Below are 22,928 nucleotides of genomic sequence, written 5' to 3' on the forward strand. Positions count from 1 at the left end.
GCCTATATGGAAGCACGTCAAAGCAGCGAGAGCTTCGATGTCAAGCAACTCAAGCAAACAGAAGAAAACCGTATCCAAGACAATCCACCAACGGGAGTCTGTATAAGAATGGTATGGCATAAGCACACGGCTGCAACCACTGAAGTACCGCACAAGAATAACGTAACCAAGAGTCCATATCACTAAAAAGAAAAGTAATAAAACGAGTAACAGGAGAGTGATAGATAACCAACCAACGAGGATTTGTGGCACAAAGGCACACAGACAAGACAAAGTCTGGGTCCTTGGGGTCAAAATGATCACACAAATCTTTGACAAGGGCTAAAGGCATGACCTTATGGCTGGCACTGAGACACAGATTTCCAACCTGTCGACAGGCATTTTTTTTCCTGTGCAGATTCCACACCGCAACTTTTAACGATGTGAACGTCTTCAACACCGCCCAGACTAAGGTGCTGGGTTAACCCTAACGTGCTTACCATGTTCCACGCCAAACGTGGCCAACCAGGCTATAACATAAACAGCCGTGTGAGCTACACTCCGTATATGAACATCCCACCTAGGTTCCCAAAGATTCCAGCGCTGACCCCCACCAACCCCTCCTTGGCGAGTCGAATAATTTTGCAGCCGCAGATGGGGAGGTATGGCAGAGAAAACTCTGGGTGATCAATCAGGAACCGCACCACGCATCCGCGACGTCCAGTCGTGGAATCCCACTTCGACAACAGAAATGTGGTGGAAATTCACAAAGGACTAGATACTCAATATGTATCAAGGAGAAGACAAACTCAGAATAAGTTGAAAGTCAAGTAGAAAAAGAAGTTTAATCCAAGCTGATCATGATCTGGACGAGACAACACTTTGTCCAAAGAATAAAGAAAACTCATAACCATGTAAAAGTATCAAATAAAACTATCCATGGACAGGGTCAGAGCACAAACTGACAATGAGAATGACAATGACAATCTGATGCAGGGTGAGCAGTCTTTATATACAATCTCTCAGGACTGTAGAACAAAGGTGCACCTGCATGGGAAACATCCTGGGTGAAAATGATAGATGTGGCATGGGGTCAGCATAGGTCATAAGTAATGTTTATCAGTACGGAAGGAGTGGAGACAGTCCCAAGGGACAGGGTGGGATGTTGCGGTTTACCTGTCGTCTCATATAACATGCGACTCGGGATTTCACCTAGCCAGGCGACTCCGGGGGTCCAGGGGTAAGTGAGAGACAATGTTTGTTTTGTTTGGAACAGTGCCAGATGATCTACAGGGGAGAAGGCATTTTATCCGGTGACCGCTGCCACCCCTACTCTGTGTCTCAGTTAACCCAATCTGGGAACCCATCATCAAAGAAGTGTGACACCCCTCGGTCTGTCTCTCTTCCTTTGACATACAGTTAACCTTATGTTGACACAGTACACTATATTTTGCCAGTACACGGACATGTAATTATTGCAATTGTCATGTTAACATCGATCCGGCTACTCTGTTCGGTGTGCCCAACTGAGGACTGCCTCTGCGCTTAAACCTAAACCGCGAGACCATAACACAGGTTGAAAACCACAGCCTCCCCAGGACCCCCTATAGATAAATTATTTCCATTCCCCCACTAGCTCCTCCTGACCACAGGAGGTAGCCAACACACCAGTCCATGGCCCGATGTCAACAGAAAATGTGACCTCCTCCCCACCTGCCATTACAACATAGGACAGCATGTCAAAATCCCCCTCTGGCCTGCTACAAGATCACCACTCTCCTGATGTACAGTAGGGGGCGACAACATGACCTACCCCACACCTAATCAAGACTTGAAGAAGTCCACTGCTTCCTGCTTACCTGAGCATGCCAGAGTATGCCACAATTTGAAGCAGAACAACACAAGACTTCGACCTCCTGAACAACAACAACTGAGTAAGTAGAATATGGGCCCAGTGAAACTTAATGTTTAGTTATATAAATTTGCTTGACACACACATTAGAACACTATGTGCTAGTTCATAGAATATGCCACAATCTGAATTAAATCCAGCACAGGACTTCAAACTCCTGAACAACAACATCTGAGCATGTAAACATGAACTCAGTGAAACCTTTATGTAAAGTTTTATAAATTTAGTGAACACATACACTTTGGAACATTATGTACCAGTATTATAGACCATGCCACGAATTGAATCAGACCCAACACAAGACTTCAACCTCCTGAACTACAACACCAGAGTAAGTAAACATGTACCCAGTAAAAATTTAATGTGAATCTCTACATTTAGTTGACACATATCTTAGGACATTTTGTACTTTTTAGACTGTCCCCAAACCCCAACTTATCCCAAACACAACTCGATTCCCTGCGTGTGACATGTTGCATGCCAGCAGATCTGCCACTTCCCATTGTTACATTAATTCCCAACCCAGTGCTGATGGCCACCCGACTGATATATACCGCAAGCTTGTACATCTACTACCTCCCCCAAACTCATTCCACCATGCGAACGTCGGAGCGAATTGCGACACGTCGCGAGCTTGTAGATCTGCTACCCTTCCAAACCACCACGCCATAATATGTTTTATTGACCTTGGGACACACGGAGGAATTTGATCTACTCCTCCGGGCAGCCAGTGTGGAGAGCGTATAGTTTTAAAGGCCTGAAACGTTCTGAGAAGCACTGGTAACTACTGATGAGTGTGTTCTGAAATTATCACTGATCTGAGTAATTTTTAAATGAGGCCCAGGGATATATAAAACACCTCCCCTAAACATACATCCCTCAGGGCCTCTTAGGCTTACAGAACGATGTGTTCTACTGCGCGACAACCCAACAGGACCACCGCAATGAAAAGGTTTCTCCGACTCGCAACAACTCAACAAAACAACCGCAATGAAAGGGCTTCTCTGAACATTGGACTGAACTCAGTGTGGATGGACGGAGCGACATGACCCCCCAAACAAACCCCCCCCCCCCCCCCCCTACCAGCCACATCCCCACCTCCCAGTAGGTTGCTGTCAGTGATAGTGCATCTCCCAGGGTTTCCAAAGCGGTGCCACACTACATTTTTCCTTTTTAATTTTTTCCTTTTCAATTTTTCAATTTTTCAATTTTTCTATTCCCTTTTCCTTTTTCCTTTTGGTGGGCACGTTGAGGTACCAAGATGGAGTCTCTCCTCAGAAGAAAAACAAAGCCCGATCCTGCAGCAACCTAACAAAACCCCACCCCCCCACCCCAATCATCAAGACTGATGATACACGAAAGAAGAATAAGAAGACCCATAAAACTATACCCAACCCCAACCCTAACCCTGAACTTTAGGCCCAGAAAACTATGCCTAACCCTAACCCTAAACCTAAACTTTAGGCCCACAAAACCATACCTAACCCTAACCCTAAACCCAAACCTTAGGGAAATGGGGTTGCACCGTGGTATCGTATGCAGGTACATCTTCGAGGTGCTGATTTGTACTTGCATTATGTATACAAAGTCTTCTCCGGCTCCCTCTCTCTCCCCCCAGGCGACATTCACCCCACCATCCCTCAAATCAAGAACCTAGCCCCAACTCCAACCCTCCTGATGTGACCATTGACTGCCCCTTGGCACAGGCTGTGTGTCTTAAACCCGTGTGCATGGTAGTGCATCTTGTTCCTTGGTCCAGAGCCTGACCGGACATGTAATTATTGCAATTGTCATGTTTACATCGATCCGGCTACTCTGTTCGGTGTGCCCAACTGAGGACTGCCTCTGCGCTTAAACCTAAACCGCGAGACCATAACACAGGTTGAAAACCACAGCCTCCCCAGGACCCCCTATAGATAAATTATTTCCATTCCCCCACTAGCTCCTCCTGACCACAGGAGGTAGCCAACACACCAGTCCATGGCCCGATGTCAACAGAAAATGTGACCTCCTCCCCACCTGCCATTACAACATAGGACAGCATGTCAAAATCCCCCTCTGGCCTGCTACAAGATCACCACTCTCCTGATGTACAGTAGGGGGCGACAACATGACCTGTTCCCCACACCTAATCAAGACTTGAAGAAGTCCACTGCTTCCTGCTTACCTGAGCATGCCAGAGTATGCCACAATTTGAAGCAGAACAACACAAGACTTCGACCTCCTGAACAACAACAACTGAGTAAGTAGAATATGGGCCCAGTGAAACTTAATGTTTAGTTATATAAATTTGCTTGACACACACATTAGAACACTATGTGCTAGTTCATAGAATATGCCACAATCTGAATTAAATCCAGCACAGGACTTCAAACTCCTGAACAACAACATCTGAGCATGTAAACATTAACTCAGTGAAACCTTTATGTAAAGTTTTATAAATTTAGTGAACACATACACTTTGGAACATTATGTACCAGTATTATAGACCATGCCACGAATTGAATCAGACCCAACACAAGACTTCAACCTCCTGAACTACAACACCAGAGTAAGTAAACATGTACCCAGTAAAAATTTAATGTGAATCTCTACATTTAGTTGACACATATCTTAGGACATTTTGTACTTTTTAGACTGTCCCCAAACCCCAACTTATCCCAAACACAACTCGATTCCCTGCGTGTGACATGTTGCATGCCAGCAGATCTGCCACTTCCCATTGTTACATTAATTCCCAACCCAGTGCTGATGGCCACCCGACTGACATATACCGCAAGCTTGTACATCTACTACCTCCCCCAAACTCATTCCACCATGCGAACGTCGGAGCGAATTGCGACACGTCGCGAGCTTGTAGATCTGCTACCCTTCCAAACCACCACGCCATAATATGTTTTATTGACCTTGGGACACACGGAGGAATTTGATCTACTCCTCCGGGCAGCCAGTGTGGAGAGCGTATAGTTTTAAAGGCCTGAAACGTTCTGAGAAGCACTGGTAACTACTGATGAGTGTGTTCTGAAATTATCACTGATCTGAGTAATTTTTAAATGAGGCCCAGGGATATATAAAACACCTCCCCTAAACATACATCCCTCAGGGCCTCTTAGGCTTACAGAACGATGTGTTCTACTGCGCGACAACCCAACAGGACCACCGCAATGAAAAGGTTTCTCCGACTCGCAACAACTCAACAAAACAACCGCAATGAAAGGGCTTCTCTGAACATTGGACTGAACTCAGTGTGGATGGACGGAGCGACATGACCCCCCAAACAAACCCCCCCCCCTACCAGCCACATCCCCACCTCCCAGTAGGTTGCTGTCAGTGATAGTGCATCTCCCAGGGTTTCCAAAGCGGTGCCACACTACATTTTTCCTTTTTAATTTTTTCCTTTTCAATTTTTCAATTTTTCAATTTTTCTATTCCCTTTTCCTTTTTCCTTTTGGTGGGCACGCTGAGGTACCAAGATGGAGTCTCTCCTCAGAAGAAAAACAAAGCCCGATCCTGCAGCAACCTAACAAAACCCCACCCCCCACCCCAATCATCAAGACTGATGATACACGAAAGAAGAATAAGAAGACCCATAAAACTATACCCAACCCCAACCCTAACCCTGAACTTTAGGCCCAGAAAACTATGCCTAACCCTAACCCTAAACCTAAACTTTAGGCCCACAAAACCATACCTAACCCTAACCCTAAACCCAAACCTTAGGGAAATGGGGTTGCACCGTGGTATCGTATATGCAGGTACATCTTCGAGGTGCTGATTTGTACTTGCATTATGTATACAAAGTCTTCTCCGGCTCCCTCTCTCTCCCCCCAGGCGACATTCACCCCACCATCCCTCAAATCAAGAACCTAGCCCCAACTCCAACCCTCCTGATGTGACCATTGACTGCCCCTTGGCACAGGCTGTGTGTCTTAAACCCGTGTGCATGGTAGTGCATCTTGTTCCTTGGTCCAGAGCCTGACCGGACATGTAATTATTGCAATTGTCATGTTTACATCGATCCGGCTACTCTGTTCGGTGTGCCCAACTGAGGACTGCCTCTGCGCTTAAACCTAAACCGCGAGACCATAACACAGGTTGAAAACCACAGCCTCCCCAGGACCCCCTATAGATAAATTATTTCCATTCCCCCACTAGCTCCTCCTGACCACAGGAGGTAGCCAACACACCAGTCCATGGCCCGATGTCAACAGAAAATGTGACCTCCTCCCCACCTGCCATTACAACATAGGACAGCATGTCAAAATCCCCCTCTGGCCTGCTACAAGATCACCACTCTCCTGATGTACAGTAGGGGGCGACAACATGACCTGTTCCCCACACCTAATCAAGACTTGAAGAAGTCCACTGCTTCCTGCTTACCTGAGCATGCCAGAGCATGCCACAATTTGAAGCAGAACAACACAAGACTTCGACCCCCTGAACAACAACAACTGAGTAAGTAGAATATGGGCCCAGTGAAACTTAATGTTTAGTTATATAAATTTGCTTGACACACACATTAGAACACTATGTACTAGTTCATAGAATATGCCACAATCTGAATTAAATCCAGCACATGACTTCAAACTCCTGAACAACAACATCTGAGCATGTAAACATGAACTCAGTGAAACCTTTATGTAAAGTTTTATAAATTTAGTGAACACATACACTTTGGAACATTATGTACCAGTATTATAGACCATGCCACGAATTGAATCAGACCCAACACAAGACTTCAACCTCCTGAAGAACTACAACACCAGAGTAAGTAAACATGTACCCAGTAAAAATGTAATGTAAACCTCTACATTTAGTAGACACATATCTTAGGACATTTTGTACTTTTTAGACTGTCCCCAAACCCCAACTTATCCCAAACACAACTCGATTCCCTGCGTGTGACATGTTGCATGCCAGCAGATCTGCCACTTCCCATTGTTACATTAATTCCCAACCCAGTGCTGATGGCCACCCGACTGACATATACCGCAAGCTTGTACATCTACTACCTCCCCCAAACTCATTCCACCATGCGAACGTCGGAGCGAATTGCGACACGTCGCGAGCTTGTAGATCTGCTACCCTTCCAAACCACCACGCCATAATATGTTTTATTGACCTTGGGACACACGGAGGAATTTGATCTACTCCTCCGGGCAGCCAGTGTGGAGAGCGTATAGTTTTAAAGGCCTGAAACGTTCTGAGAAGCACTGGTAACTACTGATGAGTGTGTTCTGAAAGTATCACTGATCTGAGTAATTTTTAAATGAGGCCCAGGGATATATAAAACACCTCCCCTAAACATACATCCCTCAGGGCCTCTTAGGCTTACAGAACGATGTGTTCTACTGCGCGACAACCCAACAGGACCACCGCAATGAAAAGGTTTCTCCGACTCGCAACAACTCAACAAAACAACCGCAATGAAAGGGCTTCTCTGAACATTGGACTGAACTCAGTGTGGATGGACGGAGCGACATGACCCCCCAAACAAACCCCCCCCCCCTACCAGCCACATCCCCACCTCCCAGTAGGTTGCTGTCAGTGATAGTGCATCTCCCAGGGTTTCCAAAGCGGTGCCACACTACATTTTTCCTTTTTAATTTTTTCCTTTTCAATTTTTCAATTTTTCAATTTTTCTATTCCCTTTTCCTTTTTCCTTTTGGTGGGCACGCTGAGGTACCAAGATGGAGTCTCTCCTCAGAAGAAAAACAAAGCCCGATCCTGCAGCAACCTAACAAAACCCCACCCCCCACCCCAATCATCAAGACTGATGATACACGAAAGAAGAATAAGAAGACCCATAAAACTATACCCAACCCCAACCCTAACCCTGAACTTTAGGCCCAGAAAACTATGCCTAACCCTAACCCTAAACCTAAACTTTAGGCCCACAAAACCATACCTAACCCTAACCCTAAACCCAAACCTTAGGGAAATGGGGTTGCACCGTGGTATCGTATGCAGGTACATCTTCGAGGTGCTGATTTGTACTTGCATTATGTATACAAAGTCTTCTCCGGCTCCCTCTCTCTCCCCCCAGGCGACATTCACCCCACCATCCCTCAAATCAAGAACCTAGCCCCAACTCCAACCCTCCTGATGTGACCATTGACTGCCCCTTGGCACAGGCTGTGTGTCTTAAACCCGTGTGCATGGTAGTGCATCTTGTTCCTTGGTCCAGAGCCTGACCGGACATGTAATTATTGCAATTGTCATGTTTACATCGATCCGGCTACTCTGTTCGGTGTGCCCAACTGAGGACTGCCTCTGCGCTTAAACCTAAACCGCGAGACCATAACACAGGTTGAAAACCACAGCCTCCCCAGGACCCCCTATAGATAAATTATTTCCATTCCCCCACTAGCTCCTCCTGACCACAGGAGGTAGCCAACACACCAGTCCATGGCCCGATGTCAACAGAAAATGTGACCTCCTCCCCACCTGCCATTACAACATAGGACAGCATGTCAAAATCCCCCTCTGGCCTGCTACAAGATCACCACTCTCCTGATGTACAGTAGGGGGCGACAACATGACCTGTTCCCCACACCTAATCAAGACTTGAAGAAGTCCACTGCTTCCTGCTTACCTGAGCATGCCAGAGCATGCCACAATTTGAAGCAGAACAACACAAGACTTCGACCCCCTGAACAACAACAACTGAGTAAGTAGAATATGGGCCCAGTGAAACTTAATGTTTAGTTATATAAATTTGCTTGACACACACATTAGAACACTATGTACTAGTTCATAGAATATGCCACAATCTGAATTAAATCCAGCACATGACTTCAAACTCCTGAACAACAACATCTGAGCATGTAAACATGAACTCAGTGAAACCTTTATGTAAAGTTTTATAAATTTAGTGAACACATACACTTTGGAACATTATGTACCAGTATTATAGACCATGCCACGAATTGAATCAGACCCAACACAAGACTTCAACCTCCTGAAGAACTACAACACCAGAGTAAGTAAACATGTACCCAGTAAAAATGTAATGTAAAACTCTACATTTAGTTGACACATATCTTAGGACATTTTGTACTTTTTAGACTGTCCCCAAACCCCAACTTATCCCAAACACAACTCGATTCCCTGCGTGTGACATGTTGCATGCCAGCAGATCTGCCACTTCCCATTGTTACATTAATTCCCAACCCAGTGCTGATGGCCACCCGACTGACATATACCGCAAGCTTGTACATCTACTACCTCCCCCAAACTCATTCCACCATGCGAACGTCGGAGCGAATTGCGACACGTCGCGAGCTTGTAGATCTGCTACCCTTCCAAACCACCACGCCGTAATATGTTTTATTGACCTTGGGACACACGGAGGAATTTGATCTACTCCTCCGGGCAGCCAGTGTGGAGAGCATATAGTTTTAAAGGCCTGAAACGTTCTGAGAAGCACTGGTAACTACTGATGAGTGTGTTCTGAAATTATCACTGATCTGAGTAATTTTCAAATGAGGCCCAGGGATATATACCAGTAAGACTCCCTAATCGGGAGATTATCTCTACAAATAGGCCAAAAGTTTGTTTTACCAATTATCAAGACATACGGGCAGTTGACAGTTTGCCATGGTTACTCATTGAAGTTGAATCTCCATATATGGAGATAACCTACGCATCACACTAAGTCTGACCTCACCAGCCCATATTTGGGCATGAGCAACTTATGTCTCCATATATGGAGATATGATGACATCACACCCCTTACCAAAAAGTAGTAAACTTCAAGTTTACTTTTCTAAGTATACTTAAGTCAACTTTGAGTATATTTCTTAAGTATACTTTAAGTACAAGTATACTGATATTTATGTACAAGTAGTATACTAACAAATGTACTAGTTAGTGTACTAGTTAGTATACTTACAGTATACCTACAGTACTAAAAGCAACCTGAATTGGCCCACTTTTGAGTATACTCGAGTAAACTCTAAGTTTACTTAAAGTATACATGAAGTATATATGAGTATACTTAAATTATTGTATTCATACACTAGAATTGTGCTATTCCCTTACTTAAAATAAACCATTCATATACTCAGATGTATACTTAAGTACACTACTTATTTACTTGAATTGCACTTCTCTTATACGAGAGGTATACTATGGTCATACTTGAACTGCACTACATTTAAATTTGAAGTATACCATTTATATACGTAAAACATACTTAATGTACACTACTCTTTTACCTGCAGTGTACTTGAATAGCACTTTTATTGTACTTGAGGTATACTAAGGTCATATGAACTGCACTACTTGTAACCTTGAAGTTTTATATATTATATACTCAAACTATACTATGCATGAACTTAATGTGCACTACTCTTTTACCTCTAGTGTACTTGAATTGCACTTTTCTTATAAATGAGTTATACTACGTTTATATTTGAACAGCACTTTTTTCATACTTGAAGTATACCATTTATATAGTCGGAACATACTATGCATGAACTTAATGTACACTACTCTTTTAACTGCAGTGTACTTGAATTGTACTACGTTTACATTTGAACAGCACTATTTCATACTTGAAGTATAACGGTTATATACTCAAAACATACTATGCGTGGACTTAATGGACACTACTCTTTTACTTGAATTGCACTATTCTTATACTTGACGTATACTACGTTTATATTTGAATTGCATTAATTTTAAACTTGAAGTATACCATTTATATACTCAAAACATACTTGATGTACACTACTCTTTTACTTGCAGTGCACTTGAATTGCACTTTTCATTTACTTGAGGAAGACTATGGTCATACTTGAATGGCACTTTTCTTTTACTTGAGGTATACTATGGTCATAATTGAACTGCACTACTTTTAAACTTGAAGTACACCATTTATATACTCAAAACATACTGTGCGTGAACTTAGTGTACACTACTCTGTTACTTGCAGTGCACTTGAATTGCACTTTTCATTTACTTGAGGTATACTATGGTCATACTTGAACTGCACTACTTTTAAACTTGAACCATACCAGTTATATACTCAAAACATACTATGCATGGACTTAATGGACACTACTCTATTACTTGAATTGCACTATTCTTATACTTGACGTATACTACGTTTATATTTGAATTGCCTTAATTTTAAACTTGAAGTATACCATTTATATACTCAAAACATACTTGATGTACACTACTCTTTTACTTGCAGTGCACTTGAATTGCACTTTTCATTTACTTGAGGAAGACTATGGTCATACTTGAATGGCACTTTTCTTTTACTTGAGGTATACTATGGTCATAATTGAACTGCACTACTTTTAAACTTGAAGTACACCATTTATATACTCAAAACATACTGTGCGTGAACTTAGTGTACACTACTCTGTTACTTGCAGTGCACTTGAATTGCACTGTTCATTTACTTGAGGTATACTATGGTCATACTTGAACTGCACTACTTTTAAACTTGAACCATACCAGTTATATACTCAAAACATACTATGCGTGAACTTAATGTACACTACTCTTTTACTTGCAGTGCACTTGTCTTATACTTGACGTAAACTACGTTTATATTTGAACTGCACTATTTTCGTACTTGAGGTATACCAATTATATACTCAAAACATACTATGCGTGATTTTAATGTACACTACTCTTTTACTTGCAGTGCAATTGAATTGCACTCTTCTTTTACTTGAGGTATACTATGGTCATACTTGAACTGCACTACTTTTGAACTTGAACCATACCAGTTTTATACTCAGAACATACTATGCGTGAACTTCATGGACACTACTCTTTTACTTGAATTGCACAATTCTTATACTTGAGGTATACTATGGTCATACTTGAACTGCACTACTTTTAAACTTGAAGTATACCATTTATATACTCAAAACATACTATGCGTGAACTTAATGTACACTACTATTTTACCTGCAGTGTACTTGAATTGAATGTTTCTTATACTTGAAGTATACCAGTTATATACTCAAAACATACTAGGCGTGAACTTAATGGACACTACTCTTTTACTTGCATTGTACTTGAATTGCACTTAGCTTATACTTGACATACACTACGTGTATATTTGAACTGCACTATTTGTATACTCGAAGTATACCATTTATATACTCAACACATACTGTGCGTGAACTTAATGTTCACTACTCTTTTACCTGCAGTGCACTTTAATTGCACTTTTCTTATACTTGAGGTATACTATGGTCATACTTGAACTGCACTATTTTCATACTCGAGGTATACCATTTATATACTCAAAACATACTATGCGTGAACGTCATGGACACTACTCTTTTACTTGAATTGCACTATTCTTATACTTGAGGTATACTATGGTCATACTTGAATTGCACTATTTTCATACTCGAGGTATACCATTTATATACTCAAAACATGCTAGGCGTGAACTTAATGTACACTTGCTGTGTACTTGAATTGCACTTTTCTTATACGTGAGGTATACTACTTTTATACTTGAAATGCACTATTTTAATAATTGAAGTATACCATTTATATACTCAAAACATACTATGCGTGAACTTAATGTACACTACTCTTTAACTTGCAGTGTACTTGAATTGCACGTTTTTTTATACTTTACGTATACTATGTTTATACTTGAACTGCACTATTTTCATACTTGAAGTATAACATTTATATACTCAAAACATACTTGAATTGCACTTTTCTTATACTTGAGGTATACTATGTTTACACTTGAACTGCACTATTTTCATTGTAGCGACGGGGTGCAACTAATTAATATTCTGCATAATGTTCTGCATAAGTATTGTAATGGTTAAAGAAAGACAGAGTGTGAAATATTATAGCTTTGGAAATGGAGGACTGTATATTCTGGAGTTGAGGTTATGCCCACCACAGGGCTCCAGTCAAAGAGCAGTAATCAATGATGACACTTGATGGTGTTTTATGTGGTTTTTATAAAGGAGGTAGTTGGCGGACACAAACATACACAATGATGAATGGTATCTGAAAATATAGAAATAATACATAAGGATAAGGAGACAATAAACAATATGCAGTAGTAACCTACACAAACATAGCATATTACTGAAATGAGCCATGCACTCATGTGCCAGCTTAGACCCAGCATGCACTCACACACAGGTTAGACTAGGGCCTGTTAGCTTAGCCACTACCACATGAACCATTATTGCTCTGCAGGACAGAAAACAACGACCAGGGCCTGTTAGCTTAGCCACTGAAGTTTAGCTAGCAAACACAATTACAAAAACAAACTTTTTAAACCATGCACAGATCAATTCTGACACAATGAACTGTTACCACATGAACCATTATTGCTCTGCAGGACAGAAAACAACTCACTTTGTCAAGAACGCATTCTTATGTGCATATGTTTGTGTGTGGCTGCACTCATGCATGTAAACAGTTGGGGTCCTCTGTTCTAGTGGTGCCCAAACAACTGCCTCAACTAAAGTGTCACCTGGGTCCTGATCAGAGGGTACCTGAGGCATGCATGCCTGCTCTAAATGGGGACAATAAAGGTGGTGATGGGGATTTTTGTGGGGGGGGGGGGGTGTTTGGTGTTTGGTGTTGCTGAACTGTCTGTAGATTTCACTCTGAATGTGTAGACTTGCCGGTCCCATTATATACCTACAAATGAACAGATAAAGCACATTAGTTATGGGAGTCAACAGTAGTAATATACTTTGAATTGACAAGTAGAATACCAAGATTTGTGAAGATAATGTAAAGCTGTTATTTGTGAAACCCTTACCTTTGTCTGTTCTCCTCCTCCCAGGGTGGTGTTCGGGCAAAAGAGTTCCCTCCGGGAACACGCACCCTATTTATAGTCCTGGGAGGGTGAAGCTAAGTGGGAAGTGGATAGAGGGGAGATTGAGAATGATTCTAATGCATTTAATAATGTATGGTGGGTGTACACATTTAGTGGGCATAGTGGTAATTGGAGATATGAATTAAAGGAGCATATCCATGTGCTAGTGTTTTAAGTACTTGTGTATTATTAAATGCATTAGAATCATTCTCAATCTCCCCTCTATCCACTTCCCACTTGGTTTCACCCTCCCAGGCCTATAAATAGGGTGTGTGTTCCCGGAGGGAACTCTTTTGCCCGGGCACCACTAGAACAGAGGACCCCAACTGTTTACATGCATGAGTGCAGCCACACACAAACATATGCACATAAGAATGCGTTCTTGACAAAGTGAGTTGTTTTCTGTCCTGCAGCGCAATAATGGTTCATGTGGTAACAGTTCATTGTGTCCGAATTGATCTGTGTGTGGTTTAAAAAGTTTGTTTTTGTAATTGTGTTTGCTAGCTAAACTTCAGTGGCTAAGCTAACAGGCCCTAGTCTAACCTGTGTGTGAGTGCATGCTGGGTCTAAGCTGGCACATGAGTGCATGGCTCATTTCAGTAATATGCTATGTTTGTGTAGGTTACTACTGCATATTGTTTATTGTCTCCTTATCCTTATGTATTATTTCTATATTTTCAGATACCATTCATCATTGTGTATGTTTGTGTCTGCCAACTACCTCCTTTATAAAAACCACATAAAACACCATCAAGTGTCATCATTGATTACTGCTCTTTGACTGGAGCCCTGTGGTGGGCATAACCTCAACTCCAGAATATACAGTCCTCCATTTCCAAAGCTATCATATTTCACACTCTGTCTTTCTTTAACCATTACAATACTTATGCAGAATATTAATTAGTTGCACCCCCTTGCTACAATGAAAATAGTGCAGTTCAAGTATAAACATAGTATACCTCAAGTATAAGAAAAGTGCAATTCAAGTATGTTTTGAGTATATAAATGGTATACTTCAAGTATGAAAATAGTGCAGTTCAAGTATAAACGTAGTATACGTAAAGTATAAAAAACGTGCAATTCAAGTACACTGCAAGTAAAAGAGTAGTGTCCATTAAGTTGACGCATAGTATGTTTTGAGTATATAACTGGTATGGTTCAAGTTTAAAAGTAGTGCAGTTCAAGTATGACCATAGTATACCTCAAGTAAAAGAAGGGTGCAATTCAAGTGCACTGCAGGTAAAAGAGTAGTGTACATTAAATTCATGCATAGTATGTTTTGAGTATATAAATGGTATACCTCGAGTATGAAAATAGTGCAGTTCAAATATAAACGTAGTATACGTCAAGTATAAGACAAGTGCAATTCAAGTAAAAGAGTAGTGTCCATTAAGTTCAGGCATAGTATGTTTTTAGTATATAACTGGTATGGTTCAAGTTTAAAAGTAGTGCAGTTCAAGTATGACCATAGTATACCTCAAGTATAAGAAAAGTGCAATTAAAGTGCACTGCAGGTAAAATAGTAGTGTACATTAAGTTCACGCACAGTATGTTTTGAGTATATAAATGGTATACTTCAAGTTTAAAAGTAGTGCAGTTCAAGTATGACCATAGTATACCTCAAGTAAAAGAAAAGTCTAATTCAAGTATGACCATAGTATACCTCAAGTAAAAGAAAAGTGCGATTCAAGTGCACTGCAAATAAAAGAGTAGTGTACATTAAGTTCATGCATAGTATATTTTGAGTATATAAATGGTATACTTCAAGTAAGAAAATAGTACAGTTCAAGTATAAACGTAGTATACCTCAAGTATAAGAAAAGTGCAATTCAAGTACACTGCTATTAAAAGAGTAGTGTACATTAAGTTCACGCATAATATATTTTGAGTATATAAATGGTATACTTCAAGTTTAAAATCAATGCAATTCAAATATAAACGTAGTATAGTCAAGTATAAGAATAGTGCAATTCAAGTAAAAGAGTAGTGTCCATTAAGTTCATGCATAGTATGTTCCGAGTATATAAATGGTATACTTCAAGTATGAAAAAAGTGCCGCTCAAATATAAACGTAGTATACCTCATGTATAGGAAAAGTGCAATTCAAGTACACTAGAGGTAAAAGAGTAGTGCACATTACGTTCATGCATAGTATAGTTTGAGTATATAAATGGTATACTTCAAGGTTAAAAGTAGTGCAATTCAAATATAAACGTAATATACGTGACGTACAAGAAAAGTGCAATTCAAGTAAAAGAGTAGTGTCCATTAAGTTCACGCATAGTATGTTAAAGTATAAACGTAGTATACGTCAAGTATAAAACATGCAATTCAAGTACACTGCAAGTAAAAGAGTAGTGTCAATTAAGTTGACACATAGTATGTTTTGAGTATATAACTGGTATGGTTCAAGTTTAAAAGTAGTGCAGTTCAAGTATGACTATAGTATACCTCAAGTAGAAGAAGAGTGCAATTCAAGTGGACTGCAAGTAAAAGAGTAGTGTACATTAAATTCACGCATAGTATGTTTTGAGTATATAAATGGTATACCTTGAGTATGAAAATAGTGCAGTTCAAATATAAACGTAGTATACGTCAAGTATAAGACAAGTGCAATTCAAGTAAAAGAGTAGTTTCCATTAAGCTCACGCATAGTATGTTTTGAGTATATAACTGGTATGGTTCAAGTTTAAAAGTAGTGCAGTTCAAGTATGACCATAGTATACCTCAAGTATAAGAAAAGTGCAATTAAAGTGCACTGCAGGTAAAAGAGTAGTGTACATTAAGTTCACGCACAGTATGTTTTGAGTATATAAATGGTATAGTTCAAGTTTAAAAGTATTGCAGTGCAAGTATGACCATAGTATACTTCAAGTAAAAGAAGAGTGCAATTCAAGTGCACTGCAAGTAAAAGAGTAGTGTACATTAAGTTCATGCACAGTATGTTTTGAGTATATAAATGGTATACTTCAAGTTTAAAAGTAGTGCAGTTCAAGTATGACCATAGTATACCTCAAGTAAAAGAAAAGTGCAATTCAAGTATGACCATAGTATACCTCAAGTAAAAGAAAAGTGCAATTCAAGTATGACCATAGTATACCTCAAGTAAAAGAAAAGTGCAATTCAAGTGCACTGCAAGTAAAAGAGTAGTGTACATTAAGTTCATGCATAGTATATTTTGAGTATATAAATGGTATACTTCAAGTTTAAAATTAATGCAATTCAAATATAAACGTAGTATACGTCAAGTATAAGAATAGTGCAATTCAAGTAAAAGAGTAGAGTCCATTAAGTTCATGCATAGTATGTTCCGAGTATATAATTGGTATACTTCAAGTATGAAAAAAGTACCGCTCAAATATAAACGTAGTATACCTCATGTATAAGAAAAGTGCAATTCAAGTACACTAGAGGTAAAATAGTAGTGCACATTAAGTTCATGGATAGTATAGTTTGAGTATATAAATGGTATACTTCAAGGTTAAAAGTAGTGCAATTTAAATATAAACGTAGTATACGTCACGTATAAGAAAAGTGCAATTCAAGTAAAAGAGTAGTGTCCATTAAGTTCACGCATAGTATGTTAAAGTATAAACATAGTATACCTCAAGTATAATAAAAGTGCAATTCAAGTACATTCAAAGTAAAAGAGTAGTGTACATTACGTTCACACATAGTAGCCAGGGGGCAAACCAGCCTTTTTTTAGGAAACCTGCATTTGCCCCGACATACAAAGTTGTCCACCAGAAATATTATCTATGACCCAGTAGGATCACAACCTATATGGACAACCCGGTCAATTTGTACAACAAAGTCCAATATGGCCGCCTTTAGTTTTAATGGGGGGTGAATAGGGTAAAATTTTAAACTGAGGGATATTTCCACGAAACTTCACAGGTTGATCAATGGTATACATATGAACATTTTTTGTATTGCAAGTTTCCATGAAATCCAATATGGCCGCCACAATATGGCCGCCATAATGTAAGGACCCAGAAAATAGGTTTTGCCTCTAACTTCTGAACCAGATGAGCTAGAAATGAATGAATGAATGAATGAAACTTTATTTATATAGCACCTTTCATGACAGAATGCAGCTCAAAGTGCTTTACAGTGCAGAACAAAAGTGTATACATAGTAACAGTAAAAATAAAAAAGCAAACCACACAGTACAAAACATTCAAAACTTGAATATAACCCTAGGAACAGAAAGAGAACATGAAAAGGAGGATAAAACAGATGAGATTGAAAATCAGCTAAAAGCAAGGGTAAAGAAATGGGTCTTGAGCAGTGATTTAAAGCGGTCGACAGAGGGAGCCTGTCTAAGGTGCGCTGGGAGCTTATTCCAGGCGGTCGGCCCGTAAAAACAGAAGGCTGTCTCACCATATGTCATGTCAGGCACGTCAAGCAGGTTAGCGTTGGCGGACCTGAGGGGGCGATTAGGGACATATCTGGACAGGCAGTCAGAGAGATATGGCAGAGCCAGGCCATTTAGTGCTTTGTAAATGAGTAAGAGAATTTTAAAATCGATCCTAAAAGCAACTGGTAGCCAGTGTAAGGAGGCTAAAACAGGAGTAATATGATCTCTCATCCTAGTTTTCATTAAAACCCTGGCAGCCGCATTTTGGACGAGTTGTAGCTTGTCAATGGATTTCTTTGGCAGGCCAGATAAAAGTGCGTTACAGTAATCCAGACGCGAAAAAACAAAAGCGTGGATAAGCGTTTTAGCATCATTCAGTGAGAGATAGGGTCTGATTCGTGCGATATTTCTAAGATGAAAAAATGCAATTTTAGTGACTTGGTTAATGTGTGCATTAAAATTCAGTTGAGCGTCAATGATCACTCCTAGGTTCTTTACTGAGGAGCTGCTTTGTTGAGCGAGGCTACCGAGTCTACTAATTATTGATTCTCTTTGCTCAGTTGTACCAATTATGAGAACTTCAGTTTTGTCCTCGTTTAACTTGAGAAAGTTCTCATTCATCCAGTGTTTTATGCTGGAGAGACAAGATAGGAGAGGGTCGAGAGCACAGGGGTCGTCTGGGGCCACGGACAGGTATAATTGGGTGTCATCAGCATATGAATGGAAATTGATACCGTGTGATGTAATAAGTTCTCCGAGGGGCAACATGTATAGGGAGAACAAAAGGGGGCCGAGGATTGAGCCCTGTGGGACGCCTGAGGAGATGCTGTAGTTATCTGACTCAAAGCCATCTGAGCTGACGCAGTAGCTTCTACCTGTTAAGTATGAGTAGAACCAGGACAGGGCAGAGCCTGAGAGCCCTATCCAGTGCTCCAGTCGCTGTATTAGAATTGTGTAGTCAAGCGTGTCAAAAGCCGCTGTAAGATCTAGAAGTAAGAGAACGGATACCTTTTTATTGTCAGCGGACACCCTAAGGTCATTTATTACTTTTATAAGTGCTGTTTCGGTACTATGTCCTTTCCTAAAACCGGATTGAAATTTGTTATGGATCGTGTTGGTAGTAAGAAATGCATCCAATTGATGGAGAATAGTTTTTTCTAAGACCTTGCCCAGAAATGGCAGATTAGAGATGGGTCTATAGTTTCCCAACACAGAGGGATCGAGATTATGTTTTTTCAGTAAGGGCCTAACTATGGCCATTTTCAGTGTGTCTGGGAAGATGCCTGTGTTTATGGAGCAGTTGACTATTTTGAGAATATGACCGAGCATGCTGTCTAGGACCTCTTTGAGAAAGGGGGTGGGGATTGCGTCTAACGGGCAGGAGGTGGATGTCATGTCTAAAATTGTTTTGCGAAGTTCATCCTCGTCAATTGACCTGAATGAGGTTAGGCTACCTCTGGTTTTGAATACGTTATTTTCCAGGGTGTCTGTGCAAACATTATTTGTGATACCAGCTCGAATGTTTAAGATTTTGTTGTTAAAAAAGGTTGCAAACTCATCGCACTTAACTTTAGAAGCAGGGAGCGACTGCTTGTATGATTGGGGGGGGTTTAAAAGGCGATCAATTGTTGAGAACAGGACTCTGGCGTTGTTTTTGTTCTCGTTAATAATTCCCGAGTAGGACTGTCTAGCCAGCCGCATGCCTTTGTTATAGGTGGCTGTTGCCTTCTTAAAGATCTCTAGATGGACTGTGATTTTATTCTTTCTCCAAGCTCGCTCGGCTCTGCGGCATTCTTTCTTAAGAGAGCGCATTTGATCATTTATCCATGGAGTGGCTTTGGAGTCGTGTTTCTTTTTAGTTTTTATTGGGGCCACAATGTCAAGTACAGACTCTAAATTTACATTAAGTTGTTGAACCATATCGTTCACTGCGGGAGAATTGGGTAAGGGGGGCAGACGTGCCAGATGGTGAGGGAACTCGGCAGCTGCAGATGGGCTGAAAAAGCGTTTTTTTATAGTAATAGATTCTCTTTTTCCTTTTCGGTAGAAACGCAAACTTGGTGTCTATTTCATGGTGTCTGACCATGGGAGGCTCAATGGAATAGCTAATTTTAATATTGGGTGTGTCTGGACCTTTATTGTGCATATTTGCTAGATGGTGGACTCCCAAAATAGAGCTTTAACATAATTTCTACCATGATTGTTGACTGCTTTTGCAAATACAAGCAATATGAATCCATTTGCTAAGATTTATGGCACAGAAGGGATTATTATTCTTGAGTTTGCATGTTGTCAAAATGGCTGTAAACGAGATATTATATTTCCTGTCCGATTCTACTGTATGTAGTTGTAGCAATGACTTCAGATAAAATCAGAGACCAAAACAATGTATCTTAGAAATTATTTTTTAATTTAAAAAAAAAAAGAAAAAAAGAGAGAGATTATCTCAATGAAATGAATGCAACTGCCTTTTGGGTCTTTCACACATAGACATGCACATGCTTTCCAACAACTTCAGCTTCAGGGAAATTATAATGAACACATGATTAAAACAGGCTGCATTATAATGAAAATAATTGCTAGTCACTATCACTGTCATGTGTACCTATCCCGCAGCATCTTGTCTCCAGTCCTTGGCAACGACACCCCAAGTAGCATGCAATTCCCTTCTTCGCACATGAACAGTTTTTCTGGCAGCCTTTGATACAGCTACATGATATTGCCTTGTCCATTGATATAGGCCAGGCTGGCTCTGTAGATGGACAGGGGACTGCCTTCCCATCACTGAGAGACCATCCATATTCAGTGAAGCAAGGGATGTCTGGCTTCGCGATGTGTGCAGTTTTATCTATTATGGCTGCTAGAGCAGCTCTTTTCAGGTGCAGGCCAAAGGCATTTTCTGTAGGTGGCAGCAGCTTCAACAGGGTTGATCGGTTATTTAGGAACTTGTACACTCTCAGCTTTGCCAGGTCAAAGTCCTCCGAATGGTCAGCTTTTGATGCATATACAGCTATTTTGAGGTCTCTAGCCTGATTCTTGACATCCTCTGAGAGGGAATAAGAGGAATTTTCACCAAACTCCTGAAGTGCAGGGAGATCTAGACCCATGCTGGTCTTGAACCATGCCTTCTTTCCAGTGAAAAAAGGATAGCTGGTGGTATCTCTGCCACTCAAGCTGTGAATAAAGGGCAGGGCACGACACTGTGCGAGTCCAAGGGCTGAGACCATGTGATGGATAGGAAGATATGCATCCTGCTCTGTTCTCACCCAGCTCTGGAAGGTCTAGGAGGTGGGTGGCAGCATGATATAGGCACATGATGATGATGTCTGTGTCATTAGCATGGATGACAACTCTGTCAACTTTGTGAGCCTGGTAAAGAACACAGACATCATACACTTTTGCTGTGACCGGTACAGTGGACCCAGTCTTAAGACAGCTGAGCAGGAACACAGGTATGTCCATTCAAAACCTGCAAAAGAATATGAAGTCTCTGCACAATATACAGCTCCTGATACTCAAGAGTTTTTTGCTGTCTCTGAAAACAAAGCAAACCTACTAAGATTCCTCTGTGAAGAATGGTGTCAAAATGAGACACTTAAGTCTGCTCTTGGTACAATTCATCTTTACCTGAGTGGAGGATTTAAAGAAGAGACAAGGAGTGTGGTGATCAAGGAGGGGTGTGTTGTTGATGTCCCTGCACTAGAGTCAACACAACAGGAGGCCGACACAAGGGTAATTCTACACACCATCTACAGTGTCCAGGCTCACAAAGTTGATAGAGTTGTCATCCATGCTAATGACACAGACATCATCATCATGTGCCTATATCATGCTGCCACCCACCTCCTAGACCTTCCAGAGCTGTGGGTGAGAACAGAGCAGGATGCATATCTTCCTATCCATCACATGGTGTCAGCCCTTGGACTCGCACAGTGTCGTGCCCTGCCCTTTATTCACAGCCTGAGTGGCAGAGATACCACCAGCTATCCCTTTTTCACTGGAAAGAAGGCATGGTTCAAGACCAGCATGGGTCTAGATCTCCCTGCACTTCAGGAGTTTGGTGAAAATTCCTCTTATTCCCTCTCAGAGGATGTCAAGAATCAGGCTAGAGACCTCACAATAGCTGTATATGCATCAAAAGCTGACCATTCGGAGGACTTTGACCTGGCAAAGCTGAGAGTGTACAAGTTCCTAAATAACCGATCAACCCTGTTGAAGCTGCTGCCACCTACAGAAAATGCCTTTGGCCTGCACCTGAAAAGAGCTGCTCTAGCAGCCATAATAGATAAAACTGCACACATCGCGAAGCCAGACATCCCTTGCTTCACTGAATATGGATGGTCTCTCAGTGATGGGAAGGCAGTCCCCTGTCCATCTACAGAGCCAGCCTGGCCTATATCAATGGACAAGGCAATATCATGTAGCTGTATCAAAGGCTGCCAGAAAAACTGTTCATGTGCGAAGAAGGGAATTGCATGCCACTTGGGGTGTCGTTGCCAAGGACTGGAGACAAGATGCAGCAGGATAGGTACACATGACAGTGATAGTGACTAGCAATTATTTGCATTATAATGCAGCCTGTTTTAATCATGTGTTCATTATATTTTCCCTGAAGCTGAAGTTGTTGGAAAGCATGTGCATGTCTATGTGTGAAAGACCCAAAAAGGCAGTTGCATTCATTTCATTGAGATAATCTCTCTCTTTTTTCCTTTTTTTTTAAATTAAAAAATAATTTCTAAGATACATTGTTTTGGTCTCTGATTTTATCTGAAGTCATTGCTACAACTACATACAGTAGAATCGGACAGGAAATATAATATCTCGTTTACAGCCATTTTGAC

This window comes from Nannobrachium achirus (genome assembly GCF_963921795.1).
Source record: "Nannobrachium achirus genome assembly, chromosome: 8".
Lineage (NCBI taxonomy): Eukaryota > Metazoa > Chordata > Actinopteri > Myctophiformes > Myctophidae > Nannobrachium > Nannobrachium achirus.